Source organism: Lissotriton helveticus, chromosome 9, assembly GCF_964261635.1.
Source record: "Lissotriton helveticus chromosome 9, aLisHel1.1, whole genome shotgun sequence".
In the NCBI taxonomy this organism is placed as follows: domain Eukaryota; kingdom Metazoa; phylum Chordata; class Amphibia; order Caudata; family Salamandridae; genus Lissotriton; species Lissotriton helveticus.
The window spans coordinates 318,846,686-318,863,766 of record NC_136070.1 but is presented as its reverse complement, the minus strand read 5'-3'; positions in this window follow the sequence as shown (position 1 = coordinate 318,863,766).

Here is a 17,081-nt window from a genome sequence, read left to right as displayed (position 1 = left end):
TCCGAACTATTTTATTTTACTCTCTTCTGTAATTACACAAAATAGCAGCGATAAGATGCATCGGAGACACACAGTGAGAGAAAGGAGGCCGGAAATGAAGAAGAGATGTCAAATACACATTGGAGATAATATAGTGGCAGAAGGGAAGTAAATATGAGTAAACTTACCATGTAACATAAAAATGTTGCACTCTATACTGTAAGTCTCATTTTATACTACAATCACTTCGCTACAACCTCATAAATTAAAAATAAAAATGAATAATGTCTCAAACAATTTTTGATTTCTAAATATAAATTTATTCTTCAGAATTTTCTAAATTTGAAAGAACTAGTAACATGTCCTCATCAGCAATTTCCTCATGAAAAGTCTGCAATGATGATTCTTGTAACTCTATGGTCTCCAAACATTCGATAAATTCGCCATCAACAGATTGATCAAAAAAATCATTCAAGTCATCTCCTCCTTGTGACAATATTTCATTATTGGTGCTGTCAATTTCAATCAATGTAGTGGAATCATTCAAGTCATCTCCTCCTTGTGACAATATTTCATTATTGGTGCTGTCAATTTCAATCAATGTAGTGGAATCATTCAAGTCATCTCCTCGTGACAATATTTCATTATTGGTGCTCTCAATTTCAATCAATGTAGTGGAATCATTCAAGTCATCTCCTCGTGACAATATTTCATTATTGGTGCTCTCAATTTCAATCAATGTAGTGGAATCATTCAAGTCATCTCCTCCTTGTGACAATATTTCATTATTGGTGCTGTCAATTTCAATCAATCTAATGAAATCATACACGTCATCTCCTCCTTGAGACAATATTTCATTATTGGTGCTCTCAATTTCAATCAATGTAGTGGACAATTCAAAAGAAATTGCCACGGTCTCTTCATTGTGAGCCATTTTATTTTGAAATTGCGTGCTGTAAATTGCAGAAAAAAATAATCACTTTCATTTATCGTTTTTAGTAATACATAATATAAAACTAACTTTATCAAGTATTTAGTATAACAGAAGGACTGCAAATAAATAACAGAAAACATTTTTCAAATTATCTTCAAGTGTACAACATAGTTCCCCTTACAAATTAACAACTCACCTTTTTAAAAGTAGGAGAAATGTTAGTACTGTGTAAATCAAACACCAGAAATTCACCACCAAAAATTCCTCACAAATGTACCTCAGACAGAAGTATCACAAAATGGCTGTGGTTTCCTCTCATTTGACATATATACATAACCAATTAACTTTCATCACACACAAATACAAAACCAAAGTAACATTTTAATTGGTTCTAAATTTCAACACTTTCAAATGTGTTTTCCCCATGCAATTTTCCATAGGACATTTACATACGTCTACAGCCTGAATGGCTGAACGGAATTACACCAAACTTGGCAAAATGGTACATCAAACCTAAGAGGTCAGGAAGGATCTACTATGCCCCCTTATGGTCATTTGCCCCTTCGCTTTGGCCTCCTCTTGTCTCTCGATCCTACCGAGAGACAAGATGGCGGCCGCTACGGACTGTTTGGAATGTTGACAGACGCCGGAGAACCAATCAGCTTCGCAAAGCTCCGTAACGCGAAAAGTACGCGAAGCGGAGCGCTGTTACAGATATATATCTTTTTTTGAACGTTAATTTCTCAAAATCCACTGGAGCACATATATTGAGACCTAGCAAAGGCACATCGGGCTACCAGTCCCTAATATTTTGCCAAGTTTCGTGCAAATCCATTCAGCCGTTCGATTATTGACATTTAGATACGTCTACAGCCTGAATGGCTGAACGGAATTACACCAAACTTGGCAAAATGGTACATCAAACCTAAGAGGTCAGGGAGGATCTACTATGCCCCCTTATGGTCATTTGCCCCTTCGCTTTCGCCTCCTCTTGTCTCTCGATCCTACCGAGAGACAAGATGGCGGCCGCTACGGACTGTTTGGAATGTTGACAGACGCCGGTGAACCAATCAGCTTCGCTTCACAAAGCTCCGTTGCGCGAAAAGTCCGCGAACCGGAGCGCTGCCCGGTCCGCTGTTACAGATATATATCTTTTTTTAAACGTTAATTTCTCAAAATCCACTGGAGCACATATATTGAGACCTACAAAAGGCACATCGGGCTACCAGTCCCTACAATTTTGCCAAGTTTCGTGCAAATCCATTCAGCCGTTCGGGCTAAAAGTGAGGCCAACCGCCCTATGGAAAACTCAATGTTAAAAACACGTTTTGGGACCCCCCATTTTTCTCGACCCCCCCTGGACGAACCCCCCCCCCAATTTTCAGGGGCTGCTCAGAAACAAAATGTGCCATTTTCCTGAAAATTTCAGCCAATTCCGTCCACAAACGCCAAAGTTATTCGACATAGAATTTTCAAAAATCCCATAGAGAAAAAATCCTAACTATATATACCTACTGGCAACCGCCAGTAGGTAATATATATATATATATATCCAAGCTCAATCCCTCCCGGTCCTGGGTGAGAAAATAAGGACTGCACACACGGGGATCTTTGATTCCAAACAGCAACTTTACTCGCACAGACACGTTTCGGAAGCCACGCTTCCTTTCTCAATGTTGTTACATCGCAACGCGCGCCAGGGCGCCATTTTATTTCAAAAAGCATGAATTACTCAAAAAATGGCGTGATAAACAAATGCTCGAGACCGACGAATATCTTTTTTTCAAGACAATACATCCAGTTACCCCCACCTTTTATTATTTACCTAAAGTACATAAGAGGATGGACAAGCCACCAGGGCGCCCTATTATTTCATCTATGGGCAGTCTTACCGAGAATCTCTCTAAGTTTTTGGATTATTTTCTATTTGAAATTGTTTTGGGTTTGAAATCATACATTCGTGACACTGCTGATTTTATTGAAAAAATTGAATCTATTGACTGGCATTCAGGTTACTGTATATTGACACTCGATATTACCAGCCTCTATACGAGCATCGAGCATGCACAAGGGTTGAAGGCGATTGATTATTTTCTAGGAAAGAGACCTTAGAAATACGCCCAACACAACACTATGCTGATGGAGCTAATTGCATTCTGTCTTCATAATAAAAATTTTTTGTTTCAGGATGCTTTGTTTAGACAGCTCTCCGGCACAGCCATGGGTTCCTGCTTCGCCCCCAGCTACGCGAATTTATTCGTGGGCTGGTGGGAGGAGCAGGAGGCCTGGGCTCCTGAGAAAGAGCAATGGTCCAAAAGTATTGTCTCATGGTACCGCTACATAGACGATCCTTGCATAGTATGGAATGGCTCAATTGAGACAGCTCAGCAATATGTTGCAGTGCTGAACGACAATGATTGTAACCTGATTTTTACTGGCCAGGTCAGTACCAGTGCAGCAGTGTACTTAGATCTTAAAGTGGAGGTGATAGATAATAAGATCAAAACCTCCCTGTACAGAAAGCCCACGGCAGGAAACAGTACGCTTCATGCGTCTAGCAATCATCCCCAAAAACTTATCAAAAGTATACCCTATGGCGAGCTATTACGGTTGAAGCGCAATTGTTCAACCAACGAGGATTTCGAGCTCGCTGCTAAGGAGAGTATTGAGAGATTTGAGGTTAGGGGGTACAGTACGAAATTGTTGCAAAACACCCTACACAGGGTTAGGATACCATCGAGAAGCACCCTATTCTCTGAAAAGAATAAACCCATGACTGACACAGAGAAATTCAGAATGATCACTCCCTATTCTCAGGACTGCCAACAACTCAGAATTATTCTGAAGAGACATTGGCATATCCTGAAAAATTATAATATCATAGGGAATGACGTGCCTGAGAATCCTTTAATCACTTTCAAGAGAGCCCGTTCTTTGAGAGACACCTTGGTACAGAGCCACCTGTCACCAATTCCAACAAAGACAGGAAAGCTAAAAGATGTAAGGGGTTTTTTCCCTTGTGGACGCTGCAAGGCCTGTGCCAACAGCAAAAGGGTTTACACATATGACATTATAGGGTGTAGACAGAAAAAGAAAATCAATCAGTTCCTAACCTGCAGCACGCCGTTTGCAGTTTACTGCCTGAAATGTCCATGTGAGCTCAAGTACATAGGGAGCACCATTAATCCCGTAAAATTGCGTATATTGGAACACATGAGGGCCATAGTCAACAGGGACTTCTCATATCCTGTCGCAAGACACTTTTCCATCAAACACAATAGCGACAGAAGTCTTCTGCAGTGCTATTGCTTGGACGCAATTTCTGATAATATCAGGGGAGGAGACAAACTACAGAAACTCCGCAGACTAGAATCTCGACATATCATAGACTGTCAGACCAAGGCCCCTGAGGGACTTAACTGTGGAGAAGAATTAGCAGTACATTTAGGCAGTTAAACAACAGGAAACAGTAATTCAAGGCAGGGTTTAATCTGGCCATATATATAGAAAAGGAATTTGCTATTTGTTATTTGCTAGGATTTCCTTTCCACAATTGAAGAAGCATAACTATTGGATAAATTGATGAGATCTATTGATGAAACGAATATAATGCTTGATGTATGTATATTTCTGGATTTTGTAAGATTTTGCTAATTATACAGTAATTTTTTATACATTGCAATGAATGACACAGGATATTTTTGGGATAGTTTAATGTATTGGGCTTTAGCAATTGAAATGGCAACCTGGTTGGTTGCCACAGGCCGATCCACGGCAAGATTTTACTCCCTGCCCGCATGTAATAACATATGAGAGGTCACGGCGTTGATTGAGAACAAGGTCTTTCATCATCCCTTTTTTAAAATGCTTGTTCTAATTTTAGAACCACCATTAAGATAATTTGGTATAATATCAATTTAGTGCTATGTTATGGTTTACATGTACTAGCAAGATGGCGCTCGCGCGCCTGTCCTCTCTCTATGTCCCAAAATGAAATAAAATGGCGCCCTGGCGCGCGTTGCGATGTAACAACATTGAGAAAGGAAGCGTGGCTTCCGAAACGCGTCTGTGCGAGTAAAGTTGCTGTTTGGAATCAAAGATCCCCGTGTGTGCAGTCCTTATTTTCTCACCCGGGACCGGGAGGGATTGAGCTTGGATATATAGAGCGCAAGGCTCCGACCCGCTTGGATTGCACCCGTCTGTAAGAGTGCCACGCATTTTGGGGCAGAGAGCGAGAATATATATATATATATATATATATATATATATTCAACCAAACACTCTCCTCCGTGAAAGAAAGAAGTCCGGGCCACTTTAGAGTTGCAAAGCGAGTTTAATTCAAAAGGCTTTTTCTCGACGCGCTTCGCAGGTGAAACCTGCTTTCTCACGTAAAGTGGCCCGGACTTCTTTCCTTCACGGAGGAGAGTGTTTGGTTGAAAATACAGGGACTCGCTACCCCGCCGAGGCCCGCCACTGAAAGCGACAGGGATCTGAAACTACTGTGTTTGGCTTGATATATATATATGAGGGTGGGATGCTAAATTTAGGACATTGCACAGGCGGAAAGGTTTGAGTGAGTTTGTGGATGAAATAGAGTGAATGGAAACAACCCCTGGCTCTCAATTTGGCTGTGGAGAAGCCGAAAACAGCTGACAGGATGTAGTAATGTTGTGGATCTGTCTTGGTGAGTTAGCCTGTTTTAGATGGATTGTGGCAAGTGTGTAAGGTTGTGTGTCTACTGATATGCACAAGAGCAGGTACATGAATTGGAATGAGCATTATGCTTTTGCTGCCGTGTTGAGTTTCTATTGCCCCTGGCTTGCCATTCACCGGAAGCAGGTACCGAGGCTTGGTGGTGCTGCCATACCACGGTGATATGGTGACCAGTGCGGCACATGCTGTTTGTTGTGGACAGGGCCAGACTGGGACCCAAAACTGGCACTGGCAAACTGCTGGGCCACCCCCCCGGAGGGGCGCAAGAGTGTGCGGCCGAACTGTTTGCATGGGGTGGTTTCAGCAGATTTCAGGGGGCCGATATTGCAGACCGCCGGTAACAAAAACGCCCCCCACCAGGTGCCCAAAACCGGCCCCAAGCCTGGCGGCCCACCAGGGAAATGCCAGGTGTCCACTACGGCCAGTCAGTGTTTCCCAGAAGTATATGAAGTTCTCTGTATCTCGTGACCTGAGTTCTGCCTCCCTACTGGCTACAAAATCTGACAGTTTGTGGCTGAGATTGGTCGACCAATTTATTCTTTTGAGTACTAAATGATGTTCTTCGCCTGTGGTTGCTCCTATTATTTCCTGAGATTCCATCTGTTCCCGTGCCAGGTTAAATGTGGCGCGGAGGGGCCTGTGATCGCTTTCATCTCTATCGTCCACAGTGAAGTCGCAAAGTTTATGGGCCAGCCCTTCATTAGTGAGAATATAGTCTATTGTGGAGACATTCCTAAAGGTCGGCTTAGCGGTCCATGCTGGATGGCACATTTTTTGTATTCCGTGGGTTGATTGCAGATTGAAGTTTGAGAGAAATTCAATCAAAGGGGCTAACTTCTTGCTTGGGGGTGCAACGGGGGTCAGACCCAGGCCTCTAGCGTTGAAGTCGCCAGCAATTATTACATTGTGGTGCGCAAGGTTTATGAGTAGATCTTCCAGTGTGGTAATGATTGATTCCATGGCCTGGGGCGTTCGATATTTGGTTGGATTGATGTAACAATTGATTAGTAAAAGAGGGCGGGACTTTTGGCCCCATTTCAACCCCTCTATTGTGATGGCTTGAAGGTCAGGTGACACCAATTTTAGTTCAGTGATCCTAAATTTACAGGCATGGCTTACGAAGATGGAAAGGCCCCCTGACGGGCGTCCAAAGATCGTCCTTTTGGTTGCTGTTTTGAAGTGTTCGTAGAAGCTGCCTATTGGAGTGGTTGTCCTCGCCCAGGTCTCCTGAATGCATAATATGTCCCCATGTGGGAGGTAGTCACAAGTGGCCATGTCCTAAGAAATTTTACTTAGCCCAGCTATATTCCAAGAGATGATGGTTAGCTTGCGTTCTTGAACCCTAAGTGGGTTTAAGCATGCTCTGTTTCCATGGGTATATATTTGGTTAGGGACCCTGTCTCCATGTGTCCACCGTGTGGTCCAGTCCTTACTGAGGCCACTGCACTCTCCGCTGCCTATCTTTTTGCATGATGTTAATTTTTAGCGGGGTTCTTCGTCTCCCTATATTCGTCCCCCCATCTAAGCTGCTAGGCCTTGTACCTTTGAAGACAGAAGTAGGTTCTTGAAGGCCACGATTAGGCGTAAGGACGTGTGGATATTTTAGTGCCCTGAGGACAGTGACTTCAATGCCCCATTCTGCGAGTTGTGTTGCTTCCTTAAGGACAGCCTGTTGGACTTGCTGTTTTGCGAATCCAACTAAGGTGGAGTCACCATGGGTGTCTGTCTCCAGACTCTTGATCATCTCCCACTTGATCTTCTCTGAAGTGATTTGTGCCAAGGAGTCAATGTGACCGGAGGGGCGGACGATGTTAGACCTGTTTAGAATGTCATAGGAGCATTTAGCTGTGTATTTGGGGGTGAGCAGCACCTCATAGGTTTCTAATTGTTTTTTATGTTGAGTGGTGCACCGAGTCTGCCCTTCTCCCAAGACGATTTGCCTCTGATAGTTTGGATTTAGAGGGTTTTTATAGGTGTCTCCTGGCTGCTGTCTGTCTGGCGCCACATTCGGTAGTCCTTCCTCTCTAGGCTGTCCTTGCCGCTCTCCCTGGTTTGGATTGATATTTAGAAGATTGTTATCTGTGTCTCCTGGCTGCTGTCTGCCTGGCGCCTCATTTGGAAATCCCACCGCTCCTAGCAGTCCTTGCTGCTCGCCCTGGTTTAAATTAGGGTTTGTTTCTGTCTTATGTTGGCGCACCCAGCCTGAAGCAATAGGTTGTGCACCGGCATCCTCCTGTAATGCCCGCAGTTGAGCCTCCTCATTGGTTTGACCCTCCCAGTGGAGGATCTGATGTCTTTGGGCCTCTCCTAGGACGGGAGGTGCATCTCTGGGCTTCCTGGCCTTGGTTTCCTGTTTGGGTATGAAAATGGGAAAGAGTGGTATTGGGCTGGTTTTAATTTCTGTGGCACCAGAGGTTTGTGTTGCCTGTGGTATATGTCTGATTTTGGCTTTGGATTTCTTCAGTTGTTTCTTTAGTCTTTTTTTGGCCCTCCTTGACAGCGGAGCTTTTGCGCCTGCCGATGCACCTTCAGACTTCGCCGCCGGGGGAACCGAACCGAATGAGTCGTCACTTGTGGTGTCAAGATCGAAGACCTCACGATCCCCTTTCCCTTGTCCTGCCAAAGTGAAATTGTTGCTAGGCCCAACCAATGGCTCCTTTGGTGGGCTGCTAGCCGCAGTGCAATAGTTGGTCATTTCAGCATGCACTGTCTTCAAGACTAATGGCTTTTGTGGGTCATAGTCTTGAGGAATCATCTCTCCTTGTCCCTTGGCTAGTGCCAGCATGTCCTTTAGTACTTCAGGTAAGCTTGCCCATTTTTCGATAATGGCAGCGCAGGAGATAATATTGGCCGGGTTGGCGTTGTGGGCGTCGAGTCGAGCCTCTAGTTTTGCCAACTTATCATCTTGGCGCGCCAGGTGCTGGGCAATTGAGTACAGCAGGTCGATTTGTACTTCCATCTTCGTGGACTGTCATAGCAGCGCCCTGGCCATTGTGTCCTGAACTTCTCTTATTGCAGACAGGTTTAACTCTTTGAGAGTGGCTTCTTCTGTTACGACTTGCTGATGTATCCGGCCCTGCGGGCTCCATCCCTCCCTTTGTGATGTACTCTGGACATCAATTCTTCCTCGGTTTATGGAGGTTGCTTCGAGTGTTCGTTCAGTAGATTGTTCTAATTTTTGCAGAAATGATGTTGTTAGTGCATCCATACCCGGGGAGGTTGTCTTCTGTTTTGCCCGGGGTGTCTCCGTTGTGTACAGTCGCTTGCCTGTGCTCTTTGGGGAAATGGCTGCGGATACCTCATTTTGTTCCTCAGTATCCTTCTCCACGTTAGCCCCCACTGTGGGTCTCACGTGAATATCGGCTGTAATCCTAATCGGCCTCTTCGCCCTAACGGCGGGCTGAAGACATGCGTCGGGACTACCGGTTTTCACAGTGATGGGAACCTCGCAAGAAATAAAACCCCTCTGATCCTGAATGGTCTTTGGTGACCCCAGTGTGGGGATACTCTCAGACTCTCGTTGTCTCTCGTCCCAGGCTGTTGTGCCGCTGGAGGCCTGAAAGAAGTGTGTGATGAGTCCTTGAGGGAGGGGATTGCCATTAACTGTTTCCTGGGTTTTTTGAGAGCTTATGCTCCTTGTTATCCTTCTTTGTGCTGAGCATACAGGGTTCACCTCCGCCTCCTCCTCCAAGTTAGACTGGTCTTTTAAGCGTCATCCTTAGGTGCCGTAAACTGGGGCTCTGTGCGATGTAATTCGATGCTTGTGAGCCTCCTTGTTGGAATATGTCACCTATATTTGATTTGTAAGACTTGTGTGTGTGGCTAGCTCTACAAACACACACAAATGAATGGCAGGGGGGGCTACAGCGCCCAGAAGCTTTGTATCCTTGTGTCGGCACGTCGTCGCCTGTATCTAGAGGCAAATTTTCATGGGGTAGTTGCACAGGCTTTATGTTTGGTATGAGCGCCCAACTATTCGCTTGGCAAAAGAGGTTCGGGAGCTTCAGGGGTCACTTTTAAGGACGGCAGTAAGCAGGCATGAAAGGGATGACTGCTAAGGCGGCTAGGGCACTGCTAATGCTATTGATGCTATTGATGCTGTTGACACTGCTGATGAGCCACAAGAATAGCAAGGGGTGTCACTGTGGATCTGTGCGAGTTAGTGCAGAGTCAAGGACAGGTTTTATATAATTTTCTGTGATTGTTTGCATGTCCTGAAAAGGGGGGAGCAAGCGGGGCACACGGGGAGCCGCAGGCTGAGAGACCTAGTCAGGCAGCCCCTCGGTCCTCTCCCCGGGCTCTTACTTCGCAGCCGCCTCTATCGGCAGCCGCGCTCGCCTCCACCACTTACCTCCCACGTAGTGAGGCGCTGGGCTGTTCCAGATGCTGCTCGGTGGGGGCCGTACAGTTGCAGCTCTCGGGTGCGCTCTACTGGCAGCAGCTAAAAGTTTCGACACCGCCCAGTAACTGGTCCGGTTTCATGTGACCAGGTGGGCATTCATTGTTTTACTCCTTCGGGTCGGAAAGGACCCCAACAAGTCGACAGGTTCTCTTTGTCTCCTTAGCTCTGCTTGAGCCACCGCCACACCGCCGCCAGTCTTCCCACTGGACCGCTCAGCCGCTCAGGGAAAGGTTCGGGGAAAGTCGAGGTTGCCCAGTGGACTGGAAAACTGGTGTACTGGGTGAACTGGGACAGGTCCACGCCGCTTCCCCACTCGCTGCACGCCACTCTCTGGACTTCACACCGCGTTTGCTCCGTGTTCTCCGCGGTTCCCGCTCGCCGGGTACCTGTTCTAGACCTGTTCTAGCCCGCGGTGGTGTTAACCTCGGTGGTCTCGGTGGTCTTGGCACGGGTCTGCGGCTCACGGCCACCCGAACTCCCCCGAATCCGGTGGGGTCTGGGACCCAGGACTTGGATGCTGCTGCTCTGCACGCCGCCCTGGCTCTTGCTCTCGCTCTTTGCTCACACTGCATGCAATGCTCACTGCTCTCTGGCGCCACCAACGGGATGCACACACCAAGACTCTTCTTTGCCACTGGAGTCAAGCTATCCTGGCTGATGAGGGTTGAAAGCCAGAAACCGGTCCTAGGATGCTGGTTTCCAATCCAGGGAGAACCTGAACTGGCACTTCGGGCTGGACTGTTCCAATTGGGCGCAGGGCCAAGACTCATTTGCATATGGCTGGATCAAAACATGAATGGCATGGTGAGCAAAAAAAACATGGATTTAGGCCCATATCTCTGTACGGGGGTCAATGTATGAAATTGTTCTGCATTATGTCCATAAATTCTTCTTTTTGCATATATATCAGTGCGGGCATGACATCGTAGAAGCTGTCCCTGTTCCTCACCTATCAATACCTTTGAATTATTTATTACTCTCAGGATTCCCATTTTCCACCGATTGCTTAGCGTATTATTCACACTGTATGGGGTTAAGTTAACCCTCCCTTGTGACGTTTAGTTAGAGCTTTAATGATCATTTAAACCCATTTCAGCACTTTCTGGGTTCGAGTTATTAGGCCTCCTATTGCCTATTTAGCTCTTAAATTTCTATTTTAAGATTTTTACTGCACAGTTTGATGTTGAGCGAATTAGCCTCAATCTCGGTCTGTGATCATGACATCTTGATCTAGACGGCTTTTAAATAGGTACAACAAATTCATATCCATAACCCACATGTGATAATAAACACTGTATGTGTCACCATTTTACATCCCTTTTAGGAGGCACACATAATCTATTCAAGTATTCATATTTTCAGCCAAACGGTACTGTTGAATATAAATTAATGTTGTGAATCTTTCCGTTTTAGTAATGGAGCCTCACAGCCCAGTATTGATCTTTCTGGTAGCTTTGAAATATTGTGACATATGCAGTCCTGTATCGTGGAAACATATAGCCACCATCTAACCAGAAATATCCTTCTAGGCTTATTTCAACATGCAGATTGAATATTACTAAAGGTAGACTTTTGGAAAAAATACTTTATACTACATATATTTAAATAAAAAAACAAAATTCGAAATAATCGAAATCATCCATTTTGATTTATTAAATTTATGACTTCATTTGCAGCTGCTGCTTTTATCCTCCCTCATATATCTCTACTATATGGGCTCCTACCTGGACCATACACCGACCGGTTTTTGAGCCTTCCTAATATATGGATGTATGACGTTACAACGCATGCTTTTACATCGCATGCCTTTACAACGTGGTTTTTACATCGCATACCATTACAACGCATAGCGCTTTTGGGTGTTGGATAGTGAATAGTTTAATTTACTATTCCAACTCCAGTCCCCGTGGACACTAGGGAAGGTTATTGGATAGTAAATTAACCTATTCCCTATCCTTGAGCGCCCCCCAGCGCAATGCATTGTAATGGTTTGCGTTGTAATGACCGCTTTGTAATGGTAGTGCGTTGTAAAAGTTTTGTTGTAAGTGATGTTTCCCTAATATACCAGTAAGGTAATCCGATACACTATGACAGCAGTTATCTAGACATTGGCTACCATCCTACTTTACCTACAGTGTCATTTACTATTCTCATGTCTCATTTTACCCCACTTTTTCCTCAGCCAGCTGACAACATTCCACCTGTTCAGGATTTGTATGATGTACATTTCTGATCACCATTTCTGTGGTCTTGGTAAGCAAGTTCCTCTTGATGTTTGAGTCTGTCCACTCCATCCACCATGGTTCTTACGAGAACATGATTCTGGGCTTAATCTTCATGCACGTTCTCGTTCTTAATGTTCCTACTATTTCACTGGAACTTCATACATTTTCCGACTGCAAACTAGCAATAGATACATGTGGTCTTGTGATGGCGATCTTTTTCACGATAATATTTCTGTTTATATTTATGTAGCTAGAGGGTTTTAGTCATTCTCTAATTTTAGGCATATGATTTATTGTAGCTTTCCCGATGAAGGCGCTTTGTTCGTCGAAACGCACCTAGATACTATGAAGATCCCTCATTAAATCAAAAGCCATTCAACTGCACTTTCAAATGTATTGTATTTCTGATTTCCATCTGTATTACATACTTATTATTACCATTATAAATGTTTATACATTTAACCCAATGATTGGTTGTACTGTTCATCCTATATGGACAATACTTATAGGACATTCAGCTTTGCCTGTTGCATGTGGTATTTGGAAAACAACCAACACTCTTATTAATGTTGTTTATACAGTGATGTGTTGTCCCATACATGTTTATCCAAACAGTAAAACAGAATTCATAACGGTCTTTTTAAAAATGTTGTATGGCTAAAAAGATTTTTTTGTAGATAATGGTTGTACACTGAGTCTTTGCATATTATGTGGGAATAATGGTCTTGTATACTTAATAGGCCAATAGTTGCCTAGGGAATCTTTCTTCAACAATTGTATTTTCCCTGACCTGGCAACTAATATTAGTAGCAGGGGGACCTCATATTTACATTGAAGAACACTAGCAGCAACATGTAAGTTTAATATTTTACATGAAGAGATAATAAAAGACTAGTTCATTAATAGAACCAGTAATGTCAACATTTGAAGAGAGGTTGTTACAACTGAAGGATCCTTCTTTGTAAAATGCAATAGACATTGCAAGGCATGTGGAAAACACATCCAGATATTTTAAAGAACAGAATGAGGATCAAGTTAAAGATACAAAGTGATCTCAACAAAGTGAATGTGGTACATAAATTGAAAAAGATGTTGAAAATTCAACCAAAATTTCATTGACAAAAAAAACATATGTTTTTTAGATGTGGCAGACCTAGACATACAACAGATGCAGAAAGATGCCCTGCTGCAATAGCAAAATGTTTTAAATGCCAGTCAGTCAGTCAGTCGAAACACTTTCTTTTGGCAATTTCTGCCATAAAAGTACAAAATACAAAAAACATTTTTAAATTATCATCATAAAATGACAGACTAGTCAGTTAAAAAAAAAAAGGAACGGGATAAAAAGTTGAACCTGGAAAAACAGTAGTAGTTTGTGTTTCAGTTAACAAATTGAACCGGGAGAAACAGTAGCAATTTGAGTTACAGTTAAACAGTTGATCCACGGAGTCATGGCATCTAGACCAATGACTTACACCCACACAGAGTTAGCCCATGTAAGCATTGGACGTACACAAATATCACATTTACAGGCAACATTAGCAGCATAATAATCAACACCACATTGCAAATAAAAACTTAGCGATTGTGACAACAAAAACTGGATAAGTATCATATTTTAGAATCCTATAAACCTCTCTCTAGCTTTTTATGCCCAGATTCCTACAAAGTTGAAGAGCCCCTTAGCCCCTGCAGCTCTGCATGCAGGACAAAAAAAGATCTCATTGATCTCTGTTTCTTCTACAATGTTTCCCCCGGGACATAACAGTTTTTTTGCTCCCACCCAACTGTTCGTGAATGAGTAGAGGGGAAACTTCCCGTGCCTAAATTGGAGAAACAGTTTCTTGTATGCTAGTGGTTGGATAATATCTAGTGCGGGCTCCAAGCTATAGCACTGGTTGACATCTAGGAACCTAGAGGTAAAGCTAGTTGAGTCTGTAGACTGAATGATACGCTCCAGTCTAAATTCTTTCAAAGCAAACGATAGGGTTTGTTTAGAAATAGCTTGACAAGTCTGTTTGGGTGCCGTCGTCAAGTTATTCCTCCCTATTTTGCTTAGTGCATCCCGAATAAAAGACAACCAGGGGATCTTCCCCGCCCCCTGATAAGCATAACTGATTTTCATTCCTCTCTATAGCTTTCTAATTCTGGCGTGCTCCACAGCCGTCGCCAGTACAGGAGTGGGCGAAAAGCAATCAAATCAGCAATAGGAGCAATACCCAGGTCCATCCTTGGAGGATTAGTGGGGTACTTTGTGGGAGGCCCACAAGTTGCCTTAAAACGTTTTTTTCCGTCGCAGTCAGGATGCTACTAGGTCAGAGGCCTGTGGTAACTGAGTATTTAGTTTTGTAGTAGAACAGAATGTAGCATGTAGAATGTAGAATGTAGTTATGTGGAATCTGTTGTACATTCTGTAGAGAGCGGTCAGACCTGAGTTGCACTTGCAGCTGGCAGCACCTTTATTACCTTGCTACTATCTTTTATGAATAAAGAAGATATTCAACTTATCATCATGTGGAGAATTACTACAGTTTTGGCGATGTCGTGGGATTAGAACTGAAGACATAAAGAAGTCAGTGTCATAATTTTTTATGGTTTTGCCATCGGTGCAGCTTGCTAAGGAATTCTGATTTTATTTTTTTTTACTCTACTTCTTGTTCACCGTTTTTGCCAAGGATCTCAAGTTCGTTGAATGAAACGGTGAGCGCATTTTTTTTGTTCCTGCTTGCGTCTCGTTGTCTGCGTTGAACAACTTATTACCCATTGCATCTGACGAAAATTGACTTCTAACAGAACGACCTTCGTTGTAGATGGCTCACCATTAAAAGATGCGGCATATTCCGTGCACGCTCTGTCTTCCTGTGACACTTCGCCTGTGACCACGTCGTTTTTGGTGTGGCCGTGAGCTGCGTACGCTGCATTCTGGGTACGCTCTACGTGACCTAACGTAAGGTCAAGCAAGCGGCCATCTGGTCAATCACAACGGAAAAGCAGACGTGGTCGATTGCAATCTCTAATTACAGTGGAAAGCGACGACGTAAGGAGACAATGTTTTTGCAGGAGAAACTGTATTTATTTATTTTTACTTACTTTTCATACGGAAGTGTGCAAGGGGGCTGCCATGCGAATATTTTTTTTCAAGAATCGTTTTCAAGGAATAAGTTGAACTCAATTAAGACACACATGTGATAATTGTGTGGTGCAGGTCTCAAGTAAAATCTTCTTGGCATACTTTCAAAGTTACTTTCAAGTACCATCTCTATATACATATATATATATTTTTGTTTTGTGCATTTTTTTTCTTATTCTCACCATGCCTTCTTCTTCAAGTGGCTGGACATCTAAAGAAACATCACTGGGCATGAACTTAATGTCTCCAAGAGAATTTCTGACTGTGGCAGGTGATCCACCAATTGCGTGGTTGGATTGGAAAGAATATTTCCTCAACTACGTTGCCAACATGGAAGATGTTGGAGGGTCATTTTCACCAGAAAGGAAAGAGAGAATTATTTTGTTGGGTTTGGGTCCGGAAGGTTTGCGGATTTATAATCAACACAAACAAGATAGAGATGGTGGAGACATTGATGTTTTCAAAGCAGCATTACTAGATCTAGACGACCATTTTTCTCCAAGTTTCTGTATTGCTGTTACTAGACACGCATTTTTTCAACGGAAGCAAGAAAAAAATGTATCTATTGACGATTATGTAGCTGCATTGAAAAAGTTAGCTATCAAATGTAGATTTGCTCAGCTTCATGATAAATTTGTGCGTGATCAAGTGGTGATGCATGCGAAAAACAAATCTATTCAACATAAACTATGGGTGGAAGGCGATAGTTCATTAAAAGAAATTATTGCGATGGTTTAAAAAGCCAAATTATCTGAAAGATGTGCGAAACATCCTTAGCTAATGAAAGAAGGGATGTAGAAGTGGTTAACAAAATTTCAGATAGCAAAAGCAATTATAAAGGTAATAGAGATATGAAGGCAGGATTTAAAAAGGATAACATAGAAACAAAAAAGTTTTCAGAGTTAGTTTGCTATAGATGTGGCAATCACTCACATTCCGCTCATTATCCAAAATGTCCTGCTAAAACAACGAAATGCTTAGTATGTGGAATTGTAGGACATTTTGCTAAGGTGTGCAGAAGGAAAATGTACAAAAATTACAAAAGTAAGGCTGCAGAAACAGAACCAGATGTCAGTTCTTCATCCAGCGATGAAGGTGTTCAAGTACAATTGGTTCCATAGAAAAAAGTTCTATTTAATATTTCAGGATCATCAGATAAACCCTTGTGCCAAGTTTCTTTAGGAGGAGTTCTTACCCAATTGGCTGCTGATTCAGCTTCCCCATTCACTATCATTGCTCAGCACATTTGGGATGAACAGTTTGTTTTCCAAATTGGAGGGGGATTAGAACCTCCTGACATCGCTCCAGAAAGTTACACTGGTGAAAGAATTGACATTGTGGGTTTTAGAGTATTAGTCTTTAGATTTAAAGGAAGAAATACCACCTGCAAATTATACATTTCGAAAGATGGGCCATCCTTTTTGGGATGGAAGAACCAGAAAAGCTTAGATATCATTCTGGATCCGAACAGCAAGGAACAGGTGTTGGTTTCCTGTGAGGGTGAGAACACAAAAAAGTGGGTGCTTAATGAGTTTCCTACTGTCTTTTCTGAAGGAATGGGAAGGTTGAAAGGGTTTACCCATCACATCCGATTAAAGGAGGGTGCAGTTCCTAGGATCCACAAGCCAAGGAATATTCCAATGATCATAAGGGACGAAGTTAAATCTGAACTAGATAAATTGTTAAACTCCAAGGTAA